The sequence below is a fragment of the Papio anubis genome, chromosome 12 (genome assembly GCF_008728515.1).
Source record: "Papio anubis isolate 15944 chromosome 12, Panubis1.0, whole genome shotgun sequence".
Lineage (NCBI taxonomy): Eukaryota > Metazoa > Chordata > Mammalia > Primates > Cercopithecidae > Papio > Papio anubis.
In genome coordinates this window covers 102,699,307-102,725,498 of record NC_044987.1, presented here as the reverse complement: position 1 = coordinate 102,725,498, position 26,192 = coordinate 102,699,307, and the positions used below count along the sequence as shown (strand labels likewise).

The following is a 26,192-nucleotide window of genomic DNA, read 5'->3' as shown; positions in this document are numbered from 1 at the left end:
AAATAATAAGTATTCCAGTTTTCCAAAGGATTGAGTATAGATGGAAAATGTTAATGGACGTCCTGGGCCACCAGATAAAATGGATTCCCGCAGCTGAGGGGTGCCATGTTTAAAACAGAACAAGACGGCCATAGCTGGCGGACCAAGTAGTTATGTACGCTTTGTTCTCAAAAACATGTATAAAAGTAGTACAGGACCTCCCTTTTTACAATCAAGCTGAACGTGTTGGAGCTGTTGATCCCAAGCTAAATTGGGCAAGAACCCCCAACCCCCAACCCCTGAACTCCCTCAATCAGCCGTTTGAAACAAATGTCTGAGAGACTTCTGGTTTTGGGCTTGGAAACTAACCCTTTCTGGCTCAGGGCTCAGCTGTATCAACCAATCAGAACTCGGCTATGCTGACCAACCAGAACTAAGCAAGTTTCAATCCTTCCTTTGCATAAACGGACCTGACTCTGAACCTAGGCACTATAAAACCTGCACCCTCCCTTTGTTCTGCCAGTTTGCAAACTGTTCACTGGGATAAAGTCTCTTTCCCCCAAATTCCTTTGCAGAGAACTTTTGTTCACAGGAAGTAATACAGTGTTGGGGCCAGACCATGAGCATCTTGAATATAATCAGCATCTAGAAGCCAGATCTGCACCTAGTGTAGGAGACAGGGGAGCTCACCCAAGGCTTTTGACAAGAGGAAGTGACACAATCAGAGTGGTAACAACATCCTGAATGTTGCTTTAGAAAGACAGCTTTGGCTGGGCATGGTGGCTCACGCCTTGAATCCCAGCACTTTGGGAGGCCGAGGCGGGTGGATCACGAGGTCAGGAGATCGAGACCATCCTAACACGGTGAAACCCCGACTCTACTAAAAATACAAAAAATTAACAGGGCGTGGTGGCGGGCACCTGTAGTCCCAGCTACTCGGGAGGCTGAGGCAGGAGAATGGCGTGAACCTGGGAGGCGGAACTTGCAGTAAGCCAAGATCACGCCACTGCACTCCAGCCTGGGCAACAGAGCCAGACTTTGTCTCAAAAAAAAAAAAAAAAATTAGAAAGACAGCTTTATGGGCATAATGCAGAACACTTTTGAGTATGAAAAGCGGGGAAATCAGTTAAGTCCTTGGCAATTTTAATTAAGGATTGTGATCAAGGCCAAAACTCTAGCACAGGCATGATTGGGCGATATTTTGGAGAAGCTGAAGGCCAGGCGTGGTGGCTCACACCTGTAATCCCAGCACTTTGGGAGGCCGAGGTGGGTGGATCACTTGAGGTTGGGAGTTTGAGATCAGCCTGGCCAGCACGGTGAAACTCCATCTCTACTAAAAATGCAAAAATTAGCTGGGCGTGGTGGCACACACCTGTAATACCAGCTACTCGGGAGGCTAAGGCAAGAGAATTGCTCGAATCCAGGAGGCAGAGATGGCAGTGGGCCCAGACTGCGCCACTGCATTCCAGCCTGGGTGGCAGAGTGAGACTTCATCTCAAAAAAAAAAAAAAAAACCCCAAAAAATAAAAAACCAAGGAAGAGTTGATAAGATTTAATGACCAACTTAAGAAACAGGATAAAGGAGTGGCAGTTTTAAACGTGGATAACTGAGAGGCTAGAGTTTTCATTTAACAAAAACACAGGGAAGCCAGATTGGGAAAAGATTTTAAGGAAAAGAATAAACAAAAGGAGAACTGAAAGAGGAAATAATGGGTACACGTTAAATTTTTTTTTGGCCGGGGACGGTGGCGTACACCTGTAATCCCAACAGTTTGGGAGGTTGAGGCAGGTAGATCACTTTAGACCAGGAGTTGGAGACCAGCCTGGACAACATGGCACAACCTGTCTCTACTTAAAATACAAAAAAATTTAGCCAGGCATGGTGGCGCATGCCTGTAGTCCCATCTACTCAGGAGGATGATGTGGGAGAAAGGCCTGAGCCCTGGAGGTCAAGGCTGCAGTGAGCCATGGCTGCTCCACTGCACTCCAGCCTGGGCAACAGGAGTAAAACTCTGTCTCAAAAAAAAAAAAAAGAGAAAAAATTCAGGTATAACTTAGATGCATTGAAATGCACAAATCTTGGGTGTACAGGTCAATAAATATTTTTATACGTATACACCCATATAACCACAATCCAGATACGGTTATAGAACATACCGAATATTCTAGAAGGCTCCATTACACCCCTCTCAGTCTATAAATCCACCAAAAGGAAATAATTACTGATCTCTGTCACCACAGATTAGTTTGGGCTGTTTTGAATTTCTTACAAATATAATCAATAATATTAACTGTCTTGTGTGTGGCTTTTATTCAACATTATGTCTGTAATACAATTCATCTACACTGTTGGATATAGCAGCAGCTTATTCTTTTTCATTGCTTCATAGTACCCTATCTCATGAATATAACATAATATTAAAAATAAATTCTAGGCCGGGCACAGTGGCTCACGCCTGTAATCCCAGCACTTTTGGAGGCCGAGGCGGGTGGATCACGCAGTCAGGAGTTCAACACCAGCCTGGCCAAGACAGTGAAACCCCTTCTCCACTAAAAACACAAAAATTGGCTGGGTGTGGTGGTGGGCACCTGTAATCCCAGCTACTCAGGAGGCTGAGGCAGAGAACTGCTTGAACCCAGGAGACAGAAGTTGCAGTGAGCCGAGATCGCACCACTGTACTCCAGCCTGGGCAATGGAGCAAGACTCCGTCTTAAATAAATAAACAAATAAATAAAATTCTACTGATCATAAACATTTGGGTTGTTTCCTGTTTTTAGCTATCATATTCTTGTATATGTCTTTTGGTGGATGTAAACATTCACTGCTATCAGAGGCAAAGCCAGGAATGTTAATGGTGGGTCACTGAGTATACCGTACATATGTTTAGCTTAAATAGACACTGCCAGAAAGGTTTAAAGTATCTGTACCAGTTCACAGTCCCAGCAGCAGTGTTTGAGTGCTCCAGCTGCTATAAATCTATATACCACTTGGTAATACTTATTCTTTAATTTCAGCCATTCTGGTAAAGATAGTAGTATCTGGTAGTATCTCATCTAATCTGCATTTCCCTGATAACTGAAATTTCCCCTATTAGCACCTTTACATATGTTTATTAGCAATTTGGATATCCTATTTTATTATTGTATTTTTTAATTTTGTGAGACAAAATATTGCTCTGTTGCCTAGGCTGGAGTGCAGTGGCATGATCATAGCTCACTGCAGCCTCAATCATCCAGGCTCAGGTGATCCTCCTGCCTCGGCCTCCAAGTAGCTGCAACCACAGGCTACAGCTAAGACACCCTCTTTTGTGAAGTGCTAGTTTAAGCCTTTTGCCCATTTTTACCATTGGGTTTTCTTTTTCTTACTGGAGTTTTAAACATATATTCTGGATACAAGTACTTCGTTGGATATATATACTGCAAATATCTTCTCCCAGAGGTGGCTTGCCATTCTGATGGAACCTATTTTTAATTTATTTTTATTTATTTATTTATTATTATTATTTATCATTATTATTTATTATTTATTTTTGAGTCTCGCTCTGTCGCCCAGGCTGGAGTGCAGTGGCGCGATCCCCGCTCGCTGCAAGCTCCGCCCCACTGGGTTTACACCATTCTCCGGCCTCAGCCTCAGGCGCCCGCCACCATGCCCGGCTATTTTTTTTTGTATTTTTAGTAGAGATGGGGTTTCACCGTGTTTGCCAGGATGGTCTCGATCTCCTGACCATCTGGGATTACAGGCGTGAGTCACTGCGCCTGACCTATTTTTCATTTTTTAAAAAGAGACTGAATATACTAACAGACAACGGCTATGAAGCCATTCTTAGAAGATTAACAAGAATTCTGGACAGAAATATAATTAACCATTAATCAGGCTGCACTTTGACCCACTTCCTTGTAACCATTTGCATCCCTACTGTTCTATAGCTAGGCTCCCTGATGTTAGAATCATAAGACTTTTGTTTAAGAATTGCTTAAGTACACAGGCACAGTGGCTTATGCCTGTAATCCCAGTACTTTGGGGGGTCAAGGTGGGAGAATCACTTTAGTCCAAGAGTTCGAGACCAGCCTGAGCAACGTGGTGAATCACCATCTCTAGAAAAAAAATATACATAAAAATTAGCAGGGCATGGTAGTCCCAGTTACTCAGGAGGCTGAGATAGGAGGATCGCTTGACCCTGGGAGGCAGAGATTGCAGTGAGCCGAGATTGTGCTACTACACTCCAACCTGGTCGACAGAGCAAGACCCTGTTAAAAAAAAAAAAAAATTGCCTAAGCAGATCCTGAATAGCTGACACCAAACAGTTTAAAGACCCCCACAGAGGCCGGGCGCTGTGGCTCAAGCCTGTAATCCCAGCACTTTGGGAGGCCGAGACGGGCGGATCACGAGGTCAGGAGATCGAGACCATCCTGGCTAACACGGTGAAACCCCATCTCTACTAAAAAATACAAAAAATGAGCCGGGCGAGGTGGCGGGTGTCTGTAGTCCCAGCTACTCAGGAGGCTGAGGCAGGGGAATGGCGTAAACCCGGGAGGTGGAGCTTGCAGTGAGCTGAGATCTGGCCACTGCACTCCAGCCTGGGCGACAGAGCGAGACTCCGTCTCAAAACAAAAAGACCCCCACAGAGAAACCAAACCAGCGTAAGAATATAGCTTCTTCACCTCTCTGTGCCATGACTTTACCCGGCATACTCTGACCAATCAATGATCTCCACACTTCAGCCCACTCCCAAACTCTTAAATTCAAACTCTACCCCCAAACTCCCCGGGGAGGCGGATTTGAGGGTTCCCCGTTTCCTCTTTGGGCAGCCCTACAATTAAACCTCTTTCTCTGTTGCAATCCAGTGTCTCGGCATACTCGCTGCACAAAATGAACAATGGACCTATAACAGTTACAGCTGGACAATATATATATAAAGACAGAATTCTGACCCACAACCTGAAGCAACCAGCACAAGAAGCCAACCTACTATCTACACTAATGAGTCAATGAAGTCAGACTATCTCTAGCAACGAGTCCAGGAAGCCAACAATAACCACTATAACAATAGGCTCAATTCACAACAGCCAAGATATAGAATCACCCTAAATGTCTAACAACGAAGATAAGGACAATGTGGAAGCCGGGCGTGGTGGCTCACGCCTATAATCCCAGCACTTTGGGAGGCCAAGGCAGGCGGATCATGAGGTCAGGAGTTAGAGATCAGCCTGGCCAACATAGTAAAATCCCTTCTCTACTAAAAATACAAAAAATTAGCCAGACATGGTGGCGGGCGCCTGTAGTCCCAGCTACTCGGGAGGCCGAGGCAGGAGAATCACTTGAACCCAGGAGGCAGTGGTTACAGTGAGCCGAGATCGCACCACTGCACTCCAGCCAGAGCAACAGAGTGAGACTCCTTCTCAAAAAAAAAAAAAAAAATTAGCCGACTGTGGTGGCACACACCTGTAGACAAGGCTACTTGGAAGGCTGAGGCAGGAGAATGGCTTGAACTCAGGAGGCGGAGGTTGCAGTGAGCCAATACCACAACATTGCACTCTAGCCTGGGTGACAGAGTGAGACTCTGTCTCAAAAAAAAAAAAAAAAAAAAAAAAGTGGAATATATATATCATGGAAATTACCAACAGAAAAAGAGTAAAATCCTGTCATTTGCAGCAACATGAATGAACCTGGAGAGCATTATGTTAAGTGAAATAAGCTAAGCATGGAAAGACAAATGCTGCATGATCTCACTCATGTGGAATCTAAGATGTTGTTACTAAAGTAGTAGAGAGTAGAATAGGAGTTACCAGAGGATAGGGAAGTAGGGCGCAGAATGACAGCGAGAAATTTGTCAACAGGTACAAGGCCACAGTTAGAGAGGAAGATTAAGTTCCGATGTTCTATATCATAGCTGAATGACTAGAGTTAACAATAATGTATATTTCAAAATACCAAAAGAGAGGTTTTTTTGTTTTGTTTTGTTTTTTGAGACAGAGTCTCGCTCTGTCACCCAGGCTGGAGTGCAATGGTGCGATATTGGCTTACTGCAACCTCCGACTCCTGGGTTCCAGCGATTCTGGTGCCTTAGCCTCCCTGAGTAGCTGGGATTACAGGCTTGCGCCATCTTGCCCAGTTGATTTTTGTATTTTTAGTAGAGACAGGGTTATGCCACATTGGCCAGGCTGGTTTTGAACTCCTGGACTCAAGCAATTCACCTGCCTCAGCCTCCCAAAGTGCTGGGATTACAGACATGAGCCACCTCGCCCATCCAAAAAGAGAGGTTTTTAAATGTTCTCATCACAAAGAAACAATAAATGTTTAAGGTGATGAATATGCTAATTATCCTGAATAGGTCACAATACAATTTAGACATGCATCAAAACATGAACCCCATAAATATGTATAATTATTATGTATCAATCATAAATTAAAAATGAAAACAAAAAACCACTAGCCCAAAAGAGCTAGGACTTAATACCCTACTATTTTGGTCCCCACGGCCTCCAACTTAGGACCAACTGAAGAAAGCCAAATACGCACCTCCTAACCAATCACACAGGATGCTCTGCTTCTAGTCAGGCTGCCTCTGGCTGCCCTATGCCAGGAGCCTCCAATTAGGGCAAACCTGAAACCTTCCCCTTTCCCCTCCAACTATAAAGCTTTCCCATTCCTCTGTCCGCTTCTGAGTCTCTGCCAAATGCAAATGGTAACAGCTGACTCTTTTGCTCTGAACAGCCTTTGCTTGTTCTCATCTGGGTGCTCTTTATTTCCATATTAAAAATAGCTTTGATGCACTTTGGGAAGCTGAGGCAGGCAGATCACTTGAGATCAGGAATTTGAGACTATCCTGGCCAACATGGCGAAACCCTGTCTCTACCAAAAAATACAAAAATTAGCCAGGCGTGGTCGTGCATGCCTCTAATCCCAGCTGCTTGGGAGGCTTAGGCAAGAGAATCACTTGAACCTGGGAAAAACATTATTTTTTTGAACATAAAAAAGTGCTAACCATCAAACGAAAGATTAATCATTAAAATTAAGAGAAAAGAAAATAAATTTTTGCTGATCTGCAAATCATGAAGATATTCTCCTATATTTTCTCATAGAAACGTTTTGTTTTATTGCACCACTGCATCCCATCCTGGGCAGCAGAGTGAGACTCCATCTCAAAATAGATAAATAAAAATAGCTGAGTTGTAGCTCTCAACAAACAGTATGTTGAAAGTATACAATTTAATACGATTTAACATACTTATGTACGGTAAAACCATCACCAAAAACAAAATAGTGAACCCCAATAATTCCCAAAAGTTTCCTCATGCCTCCTTTTAGCCACTCCTTAATACTCCTTATCCTTAGGCAACCACTGCTCCTTAATCTGCAGTTGGTAGAATTCTTTATCAATGTCTGGACGCGGTGGCTCACGCCTGTAATCCCAGAACTTTGGGAGGCCGAGGCAGGCTGATCACAAGGTCAAGAGATCAAGACTAGGCTAGCCAACATGGTGAAACGCTGTCTCTACTAAAAATACAAAAATTAGCTGGGTGTGTTGGTGCATGCTTATTGTCCCAGCTACTCAGGAGGCTGAGTCAGGAGGATTGCCTGAACCTGGGAGGCGGAGGTTGCAGTGAGCTGAGATCATGCCACTGTACTCCAGCCTGGGCGACAGACTCCGTCTCAAAAAAAAAAAAGAAAAAAAAAAAAAAAAAAAACTAAACTAAATTAAAAGAAAAAAAGAATCCACTCCCAGCACTTTGGGAGGCCGAGGCGGGTGGATCACAAGATCAGATCGAGACCATACTGGCCAACATGGTGAAACCCCGTCTCCACTAAAAATAAAAAAAAAAATTAGCTGGGTGTGGTGGCACATGCCTGTAATCCCAGCTACTCAGGAGGCTGAGGCAGGAGAATCTCTTGAACCTGGGGGGTGGAGACTGCAGTGAGCCGAGATTGCGCCGCCGCACTCCAGCCTAGCGATAGAGCGAGACTCTGTCTCAAAATAAAATAAAATAAAATAAAATAAAATTAAATTAAATTAAAAAATAAATAAATTCCAGGCAAAGTCAGCTGAGAAAATAGGTTAAGTGATTTCAAAAAGGTGATCAGAGGCCTGCTGACACTTTCAGCAAAGAGTCTAGTCACTGAAAGTGGCAAATGGTGATCCTGTACCAAAGTCCAGGATTCCAAAATTCAGGCTTAGGAAACTAAAAAATTTCTTTCATTTATTTGTGGTCTTAATGAAGTAAAAGAAACTAATTTTATTAATTCAATCAAGATTTTGGGGACAACACAAATTACAAGAGACTGTTTATATAGCACATATATATATATTTTTGAAACAGGGTCTCACACTGTTGCCGGGGCTGGAGTATAGTGGCACAATCATAGCTCACTGTAACCTGGAACTCCTGGTCTCAAGCAATCCTCCTATCTAAGCCTCTCAATAAACTCCCACCACCACGCGCAGCTAATTAAAAAAAATTTTTGGCCAGGCATGGTGGCTCACACCTGTAATCACAACACTTTGGGAGGCAGAGGTGGGCGGATCACCTAAGGTCAGTAATTCAAGACCAGCCTGACCAACATGGCGAAACCCCGTCTCTATTAAAAATACAAAATTAGCCAGGCGCGGGCACAGTGGCAGGTGACTGTAATCCCAGCTACTCAGGAGGCTGAGGCACGAGAATCACTTGAACACAGGAGGTGGAGGTTGCAGTGAGCCAAGATTGCACCACTGCACTCCAGCCTAGGCAACAAAAGCAAAACTCCGTCTCTAAAAAAATAAATAAAATAAAATTTTGGGGGGCTGGGTGCAGTGGCTTAGGCCTGTAATCCCAGCACTTTGGGAGGCTGAGGTTGGTGGATCATGAGGTCAGGAGTTCTAGACCAGCCTGACCAACATGGTGAAGCCTCATCTCCACTAAAAAATACAAAAATTAGCCAGGCATGGTGGCAAGGCGCCTTTAATCCCAGCTACTCGGGAAGCTGAGGCAGAATAGCTTGAACCCAAGAGGTGGAGGTTGCAGCGAGCCGAGATCCCACCCTTGCACTCCAGCCTGGGCGACAGAGCAAGACCCTGTCACCAAAAAAAAAAAAATTTTTTTTTTTTGGTGACAGGGTCTTGCTCTGTCGCCCAGGCTGGTCTCAAACTGCTCGCCTCAAGTGATCCTCTCACCCCCACCTCCCAAAGCACTGGGATTACAGTTGTGAGCCACTGTGCTAGGCCCATGATTCCAATTTTTGAGAAAGTAGAGAGAAAGAGATGTGTCAAGTATAAGGATGTTATCTTTCCTAAAAACATACTGTTTTGGGAAGTAAAATAGTACCAGATGGTTACCTGGTATCACCCCACACTATAAACTTCACATATCATTCTCTACCACAGGGGCAAATGGTTTGGTGGTTCTATTGCCAAAAGTCTATAGAGGCACCTGACAACGTATGTATTTGACTTTCTTCTCTTCAGACTTTGCAGACTACTTACTGCCACAATTCTTGTTATGGCCAAAATGACTGTCTACATTAAGGGCGGAGACTCCTTGATAGTATAGGTTTTAAGGCCACACATCAGCTGCTAGGAGACTAAGCCAAAGAAAAAGAGCTTTTAGGTTACCACTTACTTCAAATCAAGGCCACTTTACCTTTGAGCATTCTAGTCTCTCATTTACTGTGTAACTTTTCTGCAAGTTCTTCAAATTTCTTGCCTCTTTCCTGCTAATATGCTGAATATGTAAGTTCCTGTGAGCTGCATACTATCTTGTTATTAAAATTTCCTGTCCTAGGGATATAACCCAATTACTATGTATAATTTCAGGTTTTCACAAAAAAATTTATATAGTTCCCATTCATGAATAATTGATTAAATGTATCATGTCACTATTTCTTTTTTTTTTTTTTTTTTTGAGACGGAGGCTCACTCTGTCGCCCGGGCTGGAGTACAGTGGCCGGATCTCAGCTCACTGCAAGTTCCGCCTCCCGGGTTTACAATAATTCTCCTGCCTCAGCCTCCCGAGTAGCTGGGACTACAGGCGCCCGCCACCTCGCCCGGCTAGTTTTTTGTATTTTTTTTAGTAGAGACGGGGTTTCACTGTGTTAGCCAGGATGGTCTCGATCTCCTGGCCTCGTGATCCGCCTGTCTCGGCCTCCCAAAGTGCTGGGATTACAGGCTTGAGCCACTGCGCCCGGCCCATGTCACTGTTTCTAAAATGCCTTCATCAGTTAAAAAAAAAATTATACTCTATAATGTTCCCACAAATATTGCTATCCCTTTAAACTTCATCTACACTTATTGTCCCATGACTTGATACAGGTTTTCTTGTCTTAGAAGTAATCTCATTTAATTAAGACCTTTCTTCATGACAAGACAGTTGAGTAATAACAAAAACTATTTATTGGACTTTAAATAGCAATTTCAATTTTGCAACATCTCTGCACATCACTTTTGCAAATAGAAATCGCTAACAAATAACACTTTGAGGTTCCCAAAGTGTAAGAGAACATGTATAGACTTGTATCAGATTAAATGCTTTTTTGTTTTTGTTTTGAGACAAGGTCTTGTTCTGTCATCCAGGCTGGAGTGCAGTGGTACCATCAAAACTCACTGCAAGCCTGGACCTCCTGGGCCCAAGTGATCCTCCCATCTCAGCCTCTCGAGTAGCCGAGACCACAGGTATGTGTCACTACACCCAGCTAATTTTTTAATTTTTTGCAGAAACCTGGGGGGTGGGTCGGGTGTCTCCGTTTGTTCCCCATGCTGCTCTCGAACTCCTGGTCTCAAATGATCCTCTCACCTCAGCCTCCCAAAGTGCTGGGATTAGAGTTGTGAGCCATGGCACCCAGACCAGACTAAATGTTTTTGAACAATTACCAAAAAAACAAATTATCCCATTGTTAGGTAATGCCTATAGATAATCACTGACTTCCAAATGCTGGACAGAAGATTCTATCACACTACTTAAGTGCAAAAGGTAATAATAAACGAATGGAAAACATTTAACTGGATAAACAGGTTCTCTACATCTTTTACTTACTTTTGTACTGAAATTCTAATTTTAAATAAAGAAATAGGCCAGCCTGGTGGTTCAAGCCTAAAATCCCAGCACTGTGGAAGCCCGAGGTGGACAGATTGCTTGAGCCAGGAGTTTGAAACTACAGTGAGCTATGATTGCACCACTGCACTCCAAATTAGGTAACAGAATGAGACCCTGTCATTCATTAATTTATACTTACATACATACGTACAGGGTTCTACTTAAACAGGCAGATAAAAAAGACATATTTAAACTATCTTCCTAATCCTCAATTAAAAGCACAGACATAAAAAAGCTATAAATAAAGCCCAAAGACAGTAGAAGAAATAACAAATCAAAGATGTCAACGAACTATTGGAAAATAAAAAGTGAACAGGCTGGGCATGGTGGCTTACACACGTAATCCCAACAATTTGGAAGGCCAAGGTGGGATGACCTCTTGAGCCTAGGAGTTTGGGATCAGCCTGGACAACATGGAGAGACTCTGTCTCTACAAAAAAAAAAAAAAATTAGCCAAGTGTGGTGGCATGCACCTGTGGTCCCAGCTACTTGGGAGGCCAAGGCAGGAGAATCACTTGAGCCCAGGAGTTCAAGACCAGCCAGGGAACATAGTGACACCTTGTTTCTGCAAAAAAAGTAAGTAGCCAGGCATGGTGGCGTGCACCTGTAGTGCCAGCTACTGGGGAGGCTGAGGTAGGCAGACTGCTTAAGCTGGAAGGTCAAGGCTGCAGTGAGCTGTGATTGCACCACTCCACTGCACTCTAGTCTGGGTGACAGAGTGAGACCCTGTCTCAAAAAAAAAAGCCTCTAATTTCTTGCCAGGGCCAAGCATAAGTCTACCTATCAGCTTTCTGGGTGCAGCAAGCAGAATGAGAAATCAGGTAAATTGATTTTACCGTATTTGTCTCCATTTGGCCTTTGTAACTGGTCCACTCACTCACCACGAAACACACAAGCGGTGTTTGTTATTCTGAATCTGGAGCCTTCCCTGAACCTCAGCTACCGAGAACCTCCAGTCTGGAACCATTACAGGGTTCTTAGTTCAAATCAGTTCACTTCCTGTTCCAACTTCATTTCACTCTTAGGCTGCTGCTGCTGCTGCATTGTTAAAACAGTTAAAATTCCTCCTCTAGGTTTCCTTCTCCCAAAAACGTAGAGAATCTCTCCTTCTCTACTTTTCCCGTTCTATTCTTGCATGTTTATATCCATTTTACTCCTTTACTATAATTTTATATGGCTTAAAAAGAAGTGGGGCCTGGTGGCACATACCTGTATTCCCAGCTACTCAGGAGGTTGAGGCAGGAGAATCACTTGAGTCCAAGATGCTGTAGAGAAATATGATCATGCCTGTGAATATCACTGCACAACAGCCTGGGCAACAGAGCAAGACCGCATCTCTTTAAACAGAAATTTGTGCCATATCCAATTCTGCGTGTTACTTAGTATCTTTGGGATGACAGAGCCTTAGGAGACCAAAAATAAAATAAACAAAACAGAACAGATATATGTAGTCACCCTGTCATGTTTAACCAGAAATTTGTAATCAGTCGAAAGTTCCTGATATTACGGAGCTTGTATTCTAACAAGGGGGAAACTGACAATAAAAATAATTAAAATATGTTTGAAAGTAGTAAGTGCTTATTAAGATTAAGCAGGGTTGGCCAGGCGCAGTGGCTCATGTCTGTATTCCCAGCACTTTGGGAGGCCAAGGCGGGTGGATCACCTGAGGTCAGGAGTTCGAGACCAGCGTGACCAACATGGAGAAACTCTGTTTCTACTAAAAATACAAAAATTAGCCGGGTGTGATGGCGGGCTCCTGGAATCCCAGCTACCTGGGAAGCTGAGGCAGGAGAATGGCTTCAACCCGGGAAGCAGAGGTTGCAGTGAGCAGAGATTGTGCCATTGCACTCCAGCCTGGCAATAAGACCGAGACTCTATCTCGAAAAAAAGAAAACAAAAAACCTCTTTATGAACACAAACAGATGAATCTCACATAATACAAAGTGAAAGCAGACACAAAAACACACACTATGAGTGTGACTGCATCTATACCATGCTCTAGAAAAGGTAAATGTAGTCTCTTGTGATAGAAAACAGATCAGTATCAGACAGGTGCAGTGGTTCACACCTGTAATCCCAGCACTCTGGAAGGCTGAGGTGGGTGGGGCACCTGAAGTCAGGAATTCAAGACCAGCCTAGCCCACATGGTAAAACCCCCTCTCTACTAAAAATACAAAACTTAACCAGGCATGGTGGCACACATCTGTAGTCCCAGCTGCTTGGAAGGCTGAGGTGGGAGGCTCTCTTGAGCCCAGGAGGAGGAGGTTGTAGTGAGCCAAGATCATGTCACTGCACAGACACTATAGCCTGGGTAACAGAGCGAGACTCTGCCTCCAAAAAAAAAAAAAAAAAAAAAAAAAAAGAAAAGAAAACATCAGTATTACTTGGGGCTGGGAGTGGGGGCAGAAATGGTAGGGAGAAAGTTCTACTGATAGGAATTTCCATGTTTTGATTGTGGTGGTGATTATAAGACTTCCACATTTGCCAAAACTTGTCAAACTGTAAATTTATAATGGATATAATTTATTGTATGTTAGTTACACCTCAATCAAGTAGATTTTTAAAAAGGATTGCTCAGGTTGCTGTGTAGAGAACAGACTGTTAGATGTATATGGAACTAATCTAATATTAACAATGAACAGTTAACCAATTAATATTTCCTTGATTCTAAAAATGAATCCTAAATTCAGTTTTTCTGAGTAACAGTTCCTGGCAAATTAACAACATTGCTTTCACATTTGTATAATGCCTACTTCTACTTACACAAAGTCTATAAGCAGTAACCTCAAAACTATTACAGAAATAATAGAATGTTTTGCCTGCAATTAAAAAAAAAAACAAGGCCGGGCGCAGTGGCTCACGCCTGTAATCCCAGCACTTTGGGAGGCCGAGGCGGGCGGATCACGAGGTCAGGAGATCAAGACCATCCTGGCAAACACGGTGAAACCCTGTCTCTACTAAAACTACAAAAAAAAAAAACACATTAGCCGGGCATGGTGGTGGGCGCCTGTAGTCCCAGCTACTCGGTAGGCTGAGGCAGGAGAATGGTGTGAACCCGGGAGGCAGAGCTTGCAGTGAGCCGAGATTGTGGCACTGCACTCCAGCCTGGGCAACAGAGCGAGACTCTGTCTCAAAAAACAAACAAACAAACAAACAACTTCCTGACAAACACTTAACACTCTGGGAATTTAAAATGCAGGGTTTTGTTTTTGGGTTTTTTTTTGAGACAGAGTCTCACTCTGTCGCCAAGGCTGGTGTGCAGTGGTGCGATCTCACTGCAATCTCCACCTGCCAGGTTCAGGTGATTCTCCTGCCTCAGCCTCCTGAGTAGCTGAGACCAGAGGCACACGCCACCATGCCAGCTTATTTTTGTATTTTTAATGGAGATGGGGTTTCACCATGTTGGCCAAGCTGATCTAGAACTCCTGACCTCAGGTGATCTGCCCACCTTGGTCTTCCAAATGCTGGGATTACAGGCATGAGCTACTAGGCCTGGCCAAAATGCTTTCTTTTTCCTGCCTTTTTTTGCTTTTGGTTTTGTTTTTGAGACAAGGTCTCAATCCTTTGTTCAGGCTGGAGTGCAGTGGCTCGATCACTACTCACTGCAGCCTCAACCTGCCGGACTCAGGTGATTCTCCCACTTCAGCCTCTGGAGTAGCTGGGACTACTAGCATGCCACCACACCCAGCTAATTTTTTGTATTTTTTTGTAGACATGGGGCTTTGCTTTGTTGCCCAGGCTGGTTGTGAACTCCTGGGCTCAAGCAATCCTCCCATCTCAGTCTCCCAAACTGCTGGGGATTGCAGGCATGAGCCACTGTACTTGGCCTTAAAAATGTTTTTAAAGGCCGGCGTGGTGGCTCACGCCTATAATCCCAGCACTTTGGGAGGCCGAGGCGGGCAGATCACGAGGTCTGAAGATCGAGACCATCCTGGCTAACATGGCGAAACCCCGACTCTGCTAAAAATACAAAAAATTAGCCGGACATAGTGGCGGTCGCCTGTAGTCCCAGCTACTCGGGAGGCTGAGGCAGGAGAATGGCGTGAACCTGGGAGGCAGAGCTTGCAGTGAGCCGAGATCGTGCCACTGCACTCCAGCCTGGGCAACAGAGCCAGACTCCGTCTCAAAAAAAAAAAAAAAAAAATGCTTTTAAATTCAGGCTGGAAATGGTGGCTCACGCCTGTAATGCCAGCGCTTTGGGAGGCTGAGGCAGGCAGATCACCTGAGGTCAGGAGTTCGAGACCGGCCTGACGAACATGGAGAAAACCCATCTCTACTAAAAATCAAAAAAAAAAAAAAAAATTAGCCGTGCATGGTGGCACATGCCTGTAATCTCAGCTACTTGGGAGGCTGAGGCAGGAGAATCGCTTGAAGTCAGGAGGCGGAGGTCATGATGAGCCGAGATCGCGCCATTGCACTCCAGCCTGGGCAACAAGAGCAAAACTCCTTCTCAAAAAAAAAAAAAGCTTCTAAACTCATGTTTATCATGTCAGAACATGTAGGTTTTGAAAGCATTAAAATTAAGTTTATAATTTTACATTTCTCGATTTATTTATTTTTTGAGACAGAGTCTTGCTCTGTCACCCTGGATGGAGTGCAGTGGTGAGATCTCAGCTCACTGCAACCTCTGCCTCCCAAGTTCGTGATTCTCTGGCCTCAGCCTCCCAAGTAGCTGGGATTATGGGCACCCGCCATCATGCCTGGCTAATTTTTGTAGAGACGGAATTTCATCATGTGAGCCGAGATCGTGCCACTGCACTCTAGCCTGGGTGACAGAGCCAGACTCCGTCTCCAAAAAAAAAAAAAAAAAAAAAAAAAAAAAAGATCACCTCAGGTGATCTTCCCACTGCGGCCTCCCACAGTGCTGGGATCACAGGCATGAGCCACCACGCCTGACCCGGGCTAATTTTCTTATTTTTAGTAGAGATGAGGTTTTGCCATGTTGGCTAGGCTGGTCTCGAACTCCTGGCCTCAAGTGATCCATCCGCCTCGGATTCCGACAGTGCTGGGATTACAGGATTACCGCACCCAGTCTTATTTCTTAAGCTAACAGTGGAAGAGCAGATACAATCCTTTCCTGACATAGTCCTTTTTTTCTATAGCAAACGTTCACATCTTCCTCCTAACACTTTGGCTTCAAAGGTAACTGTGCAATAAATGAAGATGGGAAAACACTTCTTTATAGTATAATGCAATAAATAAATGTAAGAAGAATAGCAAACTTAGAAAATGACAATTTTGTAACCATTATAGGAATAACTGGGTTAAGCAAGTCACCAAGGAACGCTAAAATTTCTGGGTGAAACTTTACTTATAAATGAGATATTTACACAATCTATGGGAACACAGGTCACTACTTATCAATTACAAAGAGAAACCTGGTGGATACAATCTTAACAAAGTCGTCAAAGATAATATACTGATACTGGGGCTCAGAAATCAATACCCAGGCAGGGCGTGTAGTTCATGCCTGTAATACCAGCACTTTGGGAGGCCGAGGCGGGTGGATCACCTGAAGTCAGAAGTTTGACATCAGCCTGGAACATGGTGAAACCCGGTCTCTACTTAAAAAATAAGCCAGGCATGGTGGTACATGGAGGCTGAGGCAGGAGAATCACTTGAATCTAGGAGGTGGAGGTTGCAGTGAGCTGAGGTTGCGCCACTGCACTCCAGCCTGGGCAACAAGAGCAAAACTCTTGTCTCAAAAAACAAAAGAAATCAATACCCCCAAATATGGCTATGCTCAACCAAAGAAACCTCAAGGTATCTCTGATACCTCACTCCATCCACACACCTTCTCTTCCAAAGCATACAGTAGCTTAAATTCCTTTATGCGCCTAAAATACAGACCCACCCAAAGGAACAACTGTTTTTCTTCTGTATGCTGTAACACCAAGAATGTAACCACACCTAAATGGACTCTTTTACAAGATAATGTACAAGTTAATCTCTGTTCCCTGATCCATGCATTCTCTCTAGTAATCCCCTCAGCAGAATTCCTCTTCTCTAGGTTTCCATAACTTGTTTTGCCAGAATGGTATATAACCTTCCCAACCACCTGGGGGGATAGGCAATCACTCTGTGATAAATTTGTATGCTTTGGACAGCTCAGTGACTCACGCCTATAATCTCAATACTTTAGGACCCCGAGGCAGGAGGATAGCTTGAGCTTAGGAATTCAAGAACAGGCTGGGTAACATTTATCTACAAAAATACAAAAAATTGGCTGGGTGTGGTGATGCTCACCTATAGTCCCAGCTACTCAGGAGGCTGATGTGGGAGGATCACTTGAACCCAGGAGGTTATGGCTGCAGTGAGCTGTGATCATGTCACTGCACTCTAGCCTGGGTGACAAAGTAAAACCCTGTATCAAAAGGAAAGAAAGGAAAGAAAGGAAGAAAGCAAGCAAGCAAGAAAGAGGAAGCTATAGCAAAAGTACCTTAGGGAAAAAAAAATCTGTATGCCTTTTTTTCCAATTCACATGCCTTTTGTGAGTTGGTTTTTATTTTTATTTTTTTTAGTAGCAACACGATCTTGTATGTTGTCCAGGCTGGTCTGGAACTCCTGGCTTCAAGTGATCCTCCCATCTTGGCCTCCTAAAGTGTTGGGATTAGGAACCTGGCCTTGTGCATGAGTTGATTATCTTTTGGAGACAAGGTCTTGCTCTGTTGCTCAGGCTGCAATGCGGTAACACGATCATGGCTCACTGTAATCTCGACCTCCCAGGCTCAAGCAATCCTCCCACCTCAGATAGCAACTCACTATGTTGCTCAGGCTGGTCTCAAACTCTTGCACTCAGGCAATCCTCTCACTTCAGCCTCCCAAAGTGCTAGGATTACAGCACGAGCAATCATGCCCAGTCAATGAGCTAACGAGCTGATTTTTTCAAGGGTGAAGGGGAACTTTCACCTTGGCCTGGACAACAACTGAAGAAACTGATGTCCCATCCCTTCTGATGTGATGTATTACTTACATAGCTTTCTTGCTAAAACTGTATAACCTGAAACTAACCATGAGGAAGTGACTGGACAAGCTCAAATTGAAAGACAGGACATTTAATAATATAATCGGCTCATCACTCTTCAAAAACGTCACTGTTATAAAAGACCAAAAAAAGAAAAATCTGAAGAACCATTTTAGATTAAAGGAGAATAAAGTATGACAACTAAATGCAAAGCTAAAGTTTGATTCTGGACTGGTTCCTGGATTTTCTAAAAAGTTTCTGTTAATGACAGTATTGAAACAACTGGAAACATTCGAATTCACCGGTATACTAAGTAACAGTATTGCATCAATATTAAATTTCCTGAATTTGGCTGCTTGCAGTGGCTCACGCCTGTAATCCCAGCACTTTGGCAGGTTGAGGCGTGTGAACACTTGAGATCAAGAGTTCCAGACCAGCCTGGCCACCATGGTGAAACACTTTCTCTACTAAAAATACAAAAATGAGCCGGGTGTGGTGACGCATGCCTGTAGTCCCAGCTACTCAGGAGGCTGAGGCAGGAGAATTGTTTGAACCCAGGAGGTGGAGGTTGCAGGGAGCCGAGACTGCGCCACTCTACTCCAGCCTGGGCGACAAAGCAAGACTACATCTCAAAAAAAAAAAAAAATTTTTGAATTTGATAAAATTACATTTTAGTCCACACTCTTATTAATAAGAGATAAAAGTAACATCTCTCAAGGGTTCAAGAAAAAAAAATAAGAATGTGTAAACACAATGCAAAAATAATAGTTACACAATATATAGGACAAAGAAATGAAGTAACGTGGTAAAGAGCGAACAATGTGCAAATCTAAGGGAAGAGTACATAAAAATTCACTGTAATATTCTTCCAACTTTTCTGTAGACTTGAATTTTAAAAAATCAAATTAACAAAAAAACTAGTTGTCAGCCGGGTGTGGTGGCTCAGGCCTGTAATCCCAGCACTTTGGAATGCCAAGGCGGGCAGATCATCTGAGGTCAGGAATTCGAGACCAGCCTGGCCAACACGGTGAAACCTCACTTCTACTAAAAATACAAAAATTAGCTGGGTGTGGTGGTGCACACCTGTAATCCCAGCTACTTGGGAGGCTGAGGCAGGAGAACTGCTTGAACCTAGGAGGCGGAGGTTGCAGTGAGCCAAGATCACACCACTGCACTCCAGCCTAGGTGACAGAGACAGACTCCGTCTCAAAACAAAACAAAACAAAAAACAAAACTAGTTGCCATCATATGGTCCATAATACAGTGGAGAAAAACTTTCACCCAGCATAAAGGTCTTCTAAAATTAGGTCTCTTTCTTTATGGACGTACTTCAAATACATGTTTTCTTTTTTTTGAGACGGAGTCTCGCTCTGTCACCTAGACTGGAGTGCAGTGGTGCGATCTCGGCTCACTGCAAGCTCTGCCTCCCAGGTTCACGCCATTCTCCTGCCTCAGCCTCCCGAGTAGCTGGGACCACAGGTGCCCACCACCACGCCTGGCTAATTTTTTTTTTTTTTTTTTGTATTTTTAGTAGAGATGGGGTTTCACCGTATTAGCCCAGATGGTCTCCTGACCTCGTGACCCGCCCGCCTTGGCCTCCCAAAGTGCTGGGATTACAGGTGTGAGCCACTGCGCCTGGCCCAAATACACTTTTTCAAACAGATAGAATGATGACTCTAGCCGTACTTCCAAGATTTCATCACAGCATATCCTTGCCTTAGAATGAAAGTGGCACTTGAACCACGGCCAGTCCACTACAGCCAAATCTAAAATAAATATACACATATAGCGTATATAAACAAAATTGCACCCCAAAGATGACAGAGTTTTGTCAGTTTTGTCACAGCTTGTGAATTCTGTTCACCAAGTGTTGGAATCTAATCTGCTGTGCCCCTAAAATAGCATTTACAAGTTTTGGATATGAAAAACAGAAAAGAGAAAAACATACACTATAAAAGCAGAACATACATGTATCAGTTTTTGGATACTAAATGACAACCTGTTTCTCCCTTTTGAATCAGCAGACACCATGGATTATATTTTTTTTCCCTTCAGTAGTGAGCAGTTTGCGTGTACAGAGAAAATGGACTTACAAAAACTTGCAGCAGTAGTTTGTTCTTGCTTTAAAATTTCGTTTTTACCGGGCGCGGTGGCTCACGCCTGTAGTTCCAGCACTTTGGGAGGCCGAGGCGGGCGGATCACGAGGTCAGGAGATTGAGAATATCCTGGCTAACACGGTGAAACCCTGTCTCCCCTAAAAATCCAAAAAATCAGCCGGGCGTCATGGCGGGCGCCTGTAGTCCCAGCTACTCGGGAGGCTGAGGCAGGAGAATGGCGTCAACCCGGGAGGCGGAGCTTGCAGTGAGCCGAGATCGCGCCACTGCACTCCAGCCTGGGTGACAGAGCGAGACTCCGTTTCAAAAAAAGAAAAAAAAAATTCGTTTTTGGTTTAGATTGTGAATGCATGAAAGTAAGGGAGTGAATCAGTTTCTTGTTTACATTTTTTTCACCTTTTAAACAACAAAAAAATTATTTAAAATATTTTAATGCATTCTTGGCCAGGCGCGGTGGCTCACGCCTGTAATTCCAGCACTTTGGGAGGCCGAAGCGGGTGGATCACGAGGTCGGGAGATGGAGACCATCCTGCCTAACACGGTGAAACCCCGTCTCTACTAAAAATACAAAATTAGCTGGGTGTGCTGGCGGGCACCTGTAGTCCCAGCTACTCGGGAGGCTGAGGCAGGAGAATGGCGTGAAACTGGGAGGCGGAGCTTGCAGTGAGCCGAGACTGCGCCACTGCACTCCAGCCTGGGCGACAAAGCGAGACTCCATCTCAAGAAAAAAAAATACATATATATATATATATATATATAAATGCATTCTTTTGAAGAGGTAGATGTTTGGTAATTTTATGGCTCCCAGAGCATATATTCAATTGGTGCATGTTGTGGGAGGGGGAAATGGAAATTAAATGAAAACATATGGCTTTGGTCATGTCAATCTGTAAGACACATCAGTAAAAGCGTTATTATGCTCGGTTGTTTTTTTTTTTTTTGGTTTTGCGTTTTGTTTTTTGGTGATGTGGCTTAAATGCAATAGTTTCTTTTTTGGGACATATTTTACCAATTAAAGACTAGAAGGGTACACACAAAATTTTTTTTTAATTCCATAGAGAAGATACATTAAAAAAGAAATCTTCTGATGTTTTGTAGCCGTAACTAAATTATGGTATAAATGCGCACTATTGTGAAAAGGAGCAAAGTAGTTTTGGGTTTTTGTTGTTTGTTTGTTTTGCTTTTTTTTTTTTTGAGATGGAGCCTCGCTCTGTCACCCAGGCTGGAGTGCAGTGGCGCGTTCTTGGCTCACTGCAAGCTCCGCCTCCTGGGTTCACGCCATTCTCCTGACTCAGCCTCCTGAGTAGCTGGGACTACAGGCACCCGCTACCATGCCCGGCTAATTTTTTTTTTTTTTTAGAGACAGGGGTTTCACCAGAGCACAGATGGTCTCGACCTGGATCTGAATCCCGCCTGTCTGTCTCCAGTGTTAGATTACAGGCATGAGCCACCTACTCAGCCTCCTTTGCTTTTTAACAGATTTAAAATGTTTCTGGATTTAAAAAAAGAATGAAGGTGGCAAAGACTTTAATGCATTAAGCCATGATACAAACATGAGGGAGGACCAGGCTACAGATGCCCCCATGCCCTGGTAACTCTAGCACTTTGGGAGGCTGAGACAGGTGGATTGCTTTAGTCCAGGAGTTCAAGACCACCCTGGGCAACATGGCGAAACCCCATCTCTACCAAAAATACAAAAAGTAGCTGAGTGTGGTGGAATGTGCCTGTAGTCCCAGCTACTCAGCAGGCTGAGGCAGGAGAATCTCCTGAACCCAGGAGGCAGAGGTTACAGTGAGCCGGGCGATCTCCGGCTGACTTCACCGCGACTCCAGCCTGAGCAACAGAGCAAGACTTCGGCAAAAAAAAAAAAAAATCTCTGAAGCAGGCCATGTACAGTGTGGCTCATGTCTGTAATCACAGCACTTTGGGAGGCTGAAGCAGGTGGATTACCTGAGGACAGAAGTTCAAGACCAGCCTGACCACCATGGTAAAACGCTGTCTCTACTAAAAATACAAAAAATTAGCCCGGTGTGGAGGCAGGCACCTGTAATCCCAGCTCCACGGGAGGCTGAGGCAGGAGAATTGCTTGAACCTGGGAGGCAGAGGTTGTAGTAAGCTGAGATTGCTTCACTGCACTCCAGCCTGGGCAACAGAGCAAAACTCCATCTCCAAAAAAAAATCTCTTAAGTAGCCTTTCATCAACAGGGTGGACTGAACTGATGCTGTCAGTTCCCCCTCTCACTACAAACACATAAAGATGTAGATAAAATGACAATAAAAATGTTCTGACACACAGCTAAACTAGAAAAATGGGAGATATCCCAGATTCCATACAGAGTACAATCAAAGCTATAGATGTAAGAGAAATCTGATGCCAGGGAACCGAGGCCTACAAGGGACAAGGGTTAGGTCCTTTTTACAAACACATGAGAGTAAGAATAGGGTTGGAAGAAATGACCTTAACCTTATAGGCAGGTAAAAGCCCTGTACCCTGCATCAAGCCCCAGAGCCAGGTGCTCCTTTCCTTGATCACAGATGCTCAAAAAATCCTGGAGAAGCCACAAAGAGGTTTGCCATCTATCATGGCAACGTTGAGAGGTGGGCAAATTGCTCTCAAAACATTAAAAGCACAAGTCAGAAGAGCACATAAATGTAAGATCCATAATCAAACTACCTACATGCAAAAGGAAATGAAAACTCAAGATATTAACCTAAAACTTAGTTTAGAAACACTGAAACCCCAAGAAACAGATAGAAACAAGACTGAATAGCCTTGGGAGAAGCTTTCACAGCTCCAAATCCACAGCCTACTGCCAGTACACACTCGTAACTCTTCCCCGCAACTCTTAAGTAGACGAATTCATCATTTTATAAACTACAGACTTCACGTAAAAAGAAAGTATCAACAACTCAAAATAATAAGCAAATATGGCCGGGCGCGGTGGCTCATGTCTGTAATTCCAGCACTTTGGGAGGCCGAGGTGGGTGGATCACTAGGTCAGGAGTTGGAGACCAGCCTGACTAACACAGAGAAACCTCATCTCTACTAAAAATACAAAAATTAGCCGGGTGTGATGGTGCGCACCTGTAACCCCAGTTACTCAGGAGGCTGAGGCAGGAGAATCACTTAAACCTGGGAGGCAGAGGTTGCAGGGAGCTGAGATCGCGCAACTACACTCCAGCCTGGGCAACAGAGCAAGACTCAAGAAAGAAAAGAAAGAAAAGAAAAGAGAAGAGAAGAGAGAAGGAAGGAAAGAAAGAAAAAAATGTAAAATGATTCTTAATTACTTCTTTACTATTTCTTTCACGTGTATGAATCAAAAGTGAAAGCAGCATTTTCCAAAACAGCAATACTAAGTTATTACTTTTTTCATTTTATTTTTCTGCTCCACAGGAGGTTTCTGTAAGTTATGACTTCTATGAATTCTTGATTTACCTTTACTTTTACTGAGGAGACCCTGTTAAGTCAACCATGCATGTTAACTGATTTGTTTTTCTTTTGAGACGGAGTTTTCGCTCTTGTTGCCCAGGTTGGAATGCAATGGCGTGATCTCGGCTCACAGAAACCTCTGCCTCCCCAGTTCAAGCAATCCTCCTGTCTCAACCTCCTGAATAGCTAGGATTACAGGCACGTGCCACCACGCCTGGGTATTTTTGTATTTTTAGTAGAAACAGGGTTTCTCCATGTTGGCCAGGCTGGTCTCAAACTCCCGACCTCAGGTGATCTGCCGGCCTCAGCCTGCCAAAGTGCTAGGATTTCAGGTGTGAACAACCGTGCCCAGCCCAATTGAGTTGTTTTTCTAAGCAGTGGTAATTCACATTCTCATCCCTTCTGTTATGACCAAGCGCATACAAAAAAATACCAGGATAAGACAGATTGCCAGGCCTGGTGCGGTCGCTCACACCTGTAATCCCAGCACTTTGGGAGGCCGAGGTGGGTGGATCACCTGAGGTCAGGAGTTGGAGACCAGCCTGGCCAACATGGCGAAACCCCATCTCTACTAAAAATACAAAAAATTAGCCAGTCGTGGTGGTGGGTGCCTGTAATCGCAGTTTCTCGGGCTGAGGCAGGAGAATTGCTTGAACTTGGGAGGCGGAGGTTGTTGCAGTGTGCCATCATGCCACTGTCCTCCAGCGTGGGCAACGAGTGAAACTCCATTGCAAACAAAACAAAAACAAAAAACAAACAAACAAACAAAAAACAGACAAATTGCCTATGTAACCTATACTGGTCCTCAGAGGATTTTTTTTTTTTTTTTTTTTTTTTGGAGACAGAGGGGCATTGTCTCCCGGGTTGGAGTGCAGTGGCATGACCTAGGGCTCACCGCAACCTCCGCCTCCTGGGTTCAAGCGATTCTCCTGCCTCAATCACCCGAGCAGCTAGGATTACAGGCGCCCAACACCACGTCCAGCTAATTTTTTGTATTTTTAGTAGAGACAGGGTTTCACCATGTTGGCCAGGCTGATCTTGAACTTCTGACCTTGTGATTCGCCTGCCTCAGCCTCCCAAAGTGCTGGGATTACAGGCTTGAGCCACCCTGCCTGGCCCCTTCAGAGGATTTTTAATAACCTGGCCCACACTTACTCTTTAGTTAAAAGCAAGAAATTGGCTGGGCGTGGTGGCTCATATCTGTAATCTCGGCACTTCAGGAGGCCAAGGAGGGCGGATAACCTGAGGTCGGGAGTTCAATAACAGCCTGACTAACATGGAAAAACCCCATCTCTACTAAAAATACAAAATTATCTGGGTGTGCTGGCAAATGCTTGTAATCCCAGCTACTCGGGAGGCTGAGGCAGGAGAATCGCTTGAACATGGGAGGCAGAGGTTGCAGTGAGCCAAGATCGCGCATTGCACTCTAGCCTGGGCAACAAGAGTGAAACTCCACTTCAAAAAAAAAAAAAAGCAAGAAATCTACCTTCCAACGACATTAAAAAAAAAAGCAGCTAATTATTTAAAATAACCTTTAAATCCTTTTAGAGACTTAAAATCCTTTTAAAGATTTAAAACCTAAACATTACAAAGGTTTGATTCCCTCTGGGCAGCCTCCTTTGCATTCTTCCTAGCTACAGTATCTCTATTCTCTCATAGAATACTTTGTTTTTATTGGTTTCCACAATTTGATAGGAAGCAATGACCAGCAACTCTATGCACTCTCCTCTGCTAAACACATGCAGGAAAAATGATGGTTTATGTAAATTCATCTTACTTAGCTCCACATCCCATGCTGGAAGTTACTTTCGGATATTCCACACCTAAAGTTCAGGTAAACTTCCTTTGAGATTAAGCTTCTGGGCCGGACTCTGTGGTTTATGCATGTAATCCCGACACTTTGGAAGGCTGAGGTGGGATGATTCCCTGAGCCTAGGAGTTTGAGGTTAAAGTTAGCTATGAAGACGCTACTGTACTCCAGCTTGGGTGACAGAGCAATACTTTATCTCTAATGATAAAAATTTTAAAATCTGAAAAATTAAGACTTCACCTGAGCTGATAAATGCAGAGTTGAAAACAACAACAAACCTTATAACTGAGCTGGAGCCACTACATGCACACATGAAAAGGAATAACAGTCATAAAATAACATACAAAATCTGGAAGCTAATTTAGTGTAAAGGAAGAGTCTGTTGTTTCTTATTATAATACATTTCCCACTAAAGGTGTCCAATAAATTCTATCACCTTACGAGATGAGTTTTAAACTACGTGTGTAATGAGAAAATAGGTAATTTTTTTAAAATCTTTTTTCTTTTGGGCTGCGGGGTGGCGAGAGAACAAAGAAATACTAAAAGTGAAATGCTACGCTGAATTGATCAGGCTAACTGGGAACTCACTGGAAAAGTGAAAACGAAAATGAATTAGTGATGAGCTCAAGAAGGTGCTTAGCTACTTACCCAGAGATTTATTTAATGAGAATGGATCGCAGGTTTCCACAGGTCGTTCCACTGACAGTAAGAAGACAGTCGTGAACCTTGGGTCCCTTTTTTCACTAGTCAACAGTCACCCTCACCTACACGCGGAGTACATATTTGGCACTCAACAAATCTTGATTGAATGAAACCCTACCTCACTCA

General features: G+C 43.8%; 1 protein-coding gene across 18 annotated transcripts in view; it reads right to left on the bottom strand.

The window, feature by feature from the left end:
• The window catches only part of ATG13 (autophagy related 13), a 58,562-nt gene that overhangs the window by 31,729 nt on the left and 641 nt on the right, over nucleotides 1–26,192 (bottom strand). For 9 of the 18 annotated variants that reach the window (XM_009186193.3, XM_021925836.2, XM_009186189.3 and 6 more), the window contains exons 2-3: nucleotides 26,013–26,128; nucleotides 12,256–12,311 (exon numbers count right to left, since the gene is read on the bottom strand). The exons of 2 other annotated variants lie outside the window; for them this stretch is intronic. The gene's annotated coding sequence lies outside the window, so the exon portion shown is untranslated. Of the gene's footprint in view, nucleotides 1–9,597; nucleotides 9,823–12,255; nucleotides 12,450–26,012; nucleotides 26,129–26,192 lie in introns of those variants that run through there. 7 more of the 18 variants (XM_009186184.3, XM_003909965.4, XM_003909964.4 and 4 more) reach the window with 4 other exon arrangements.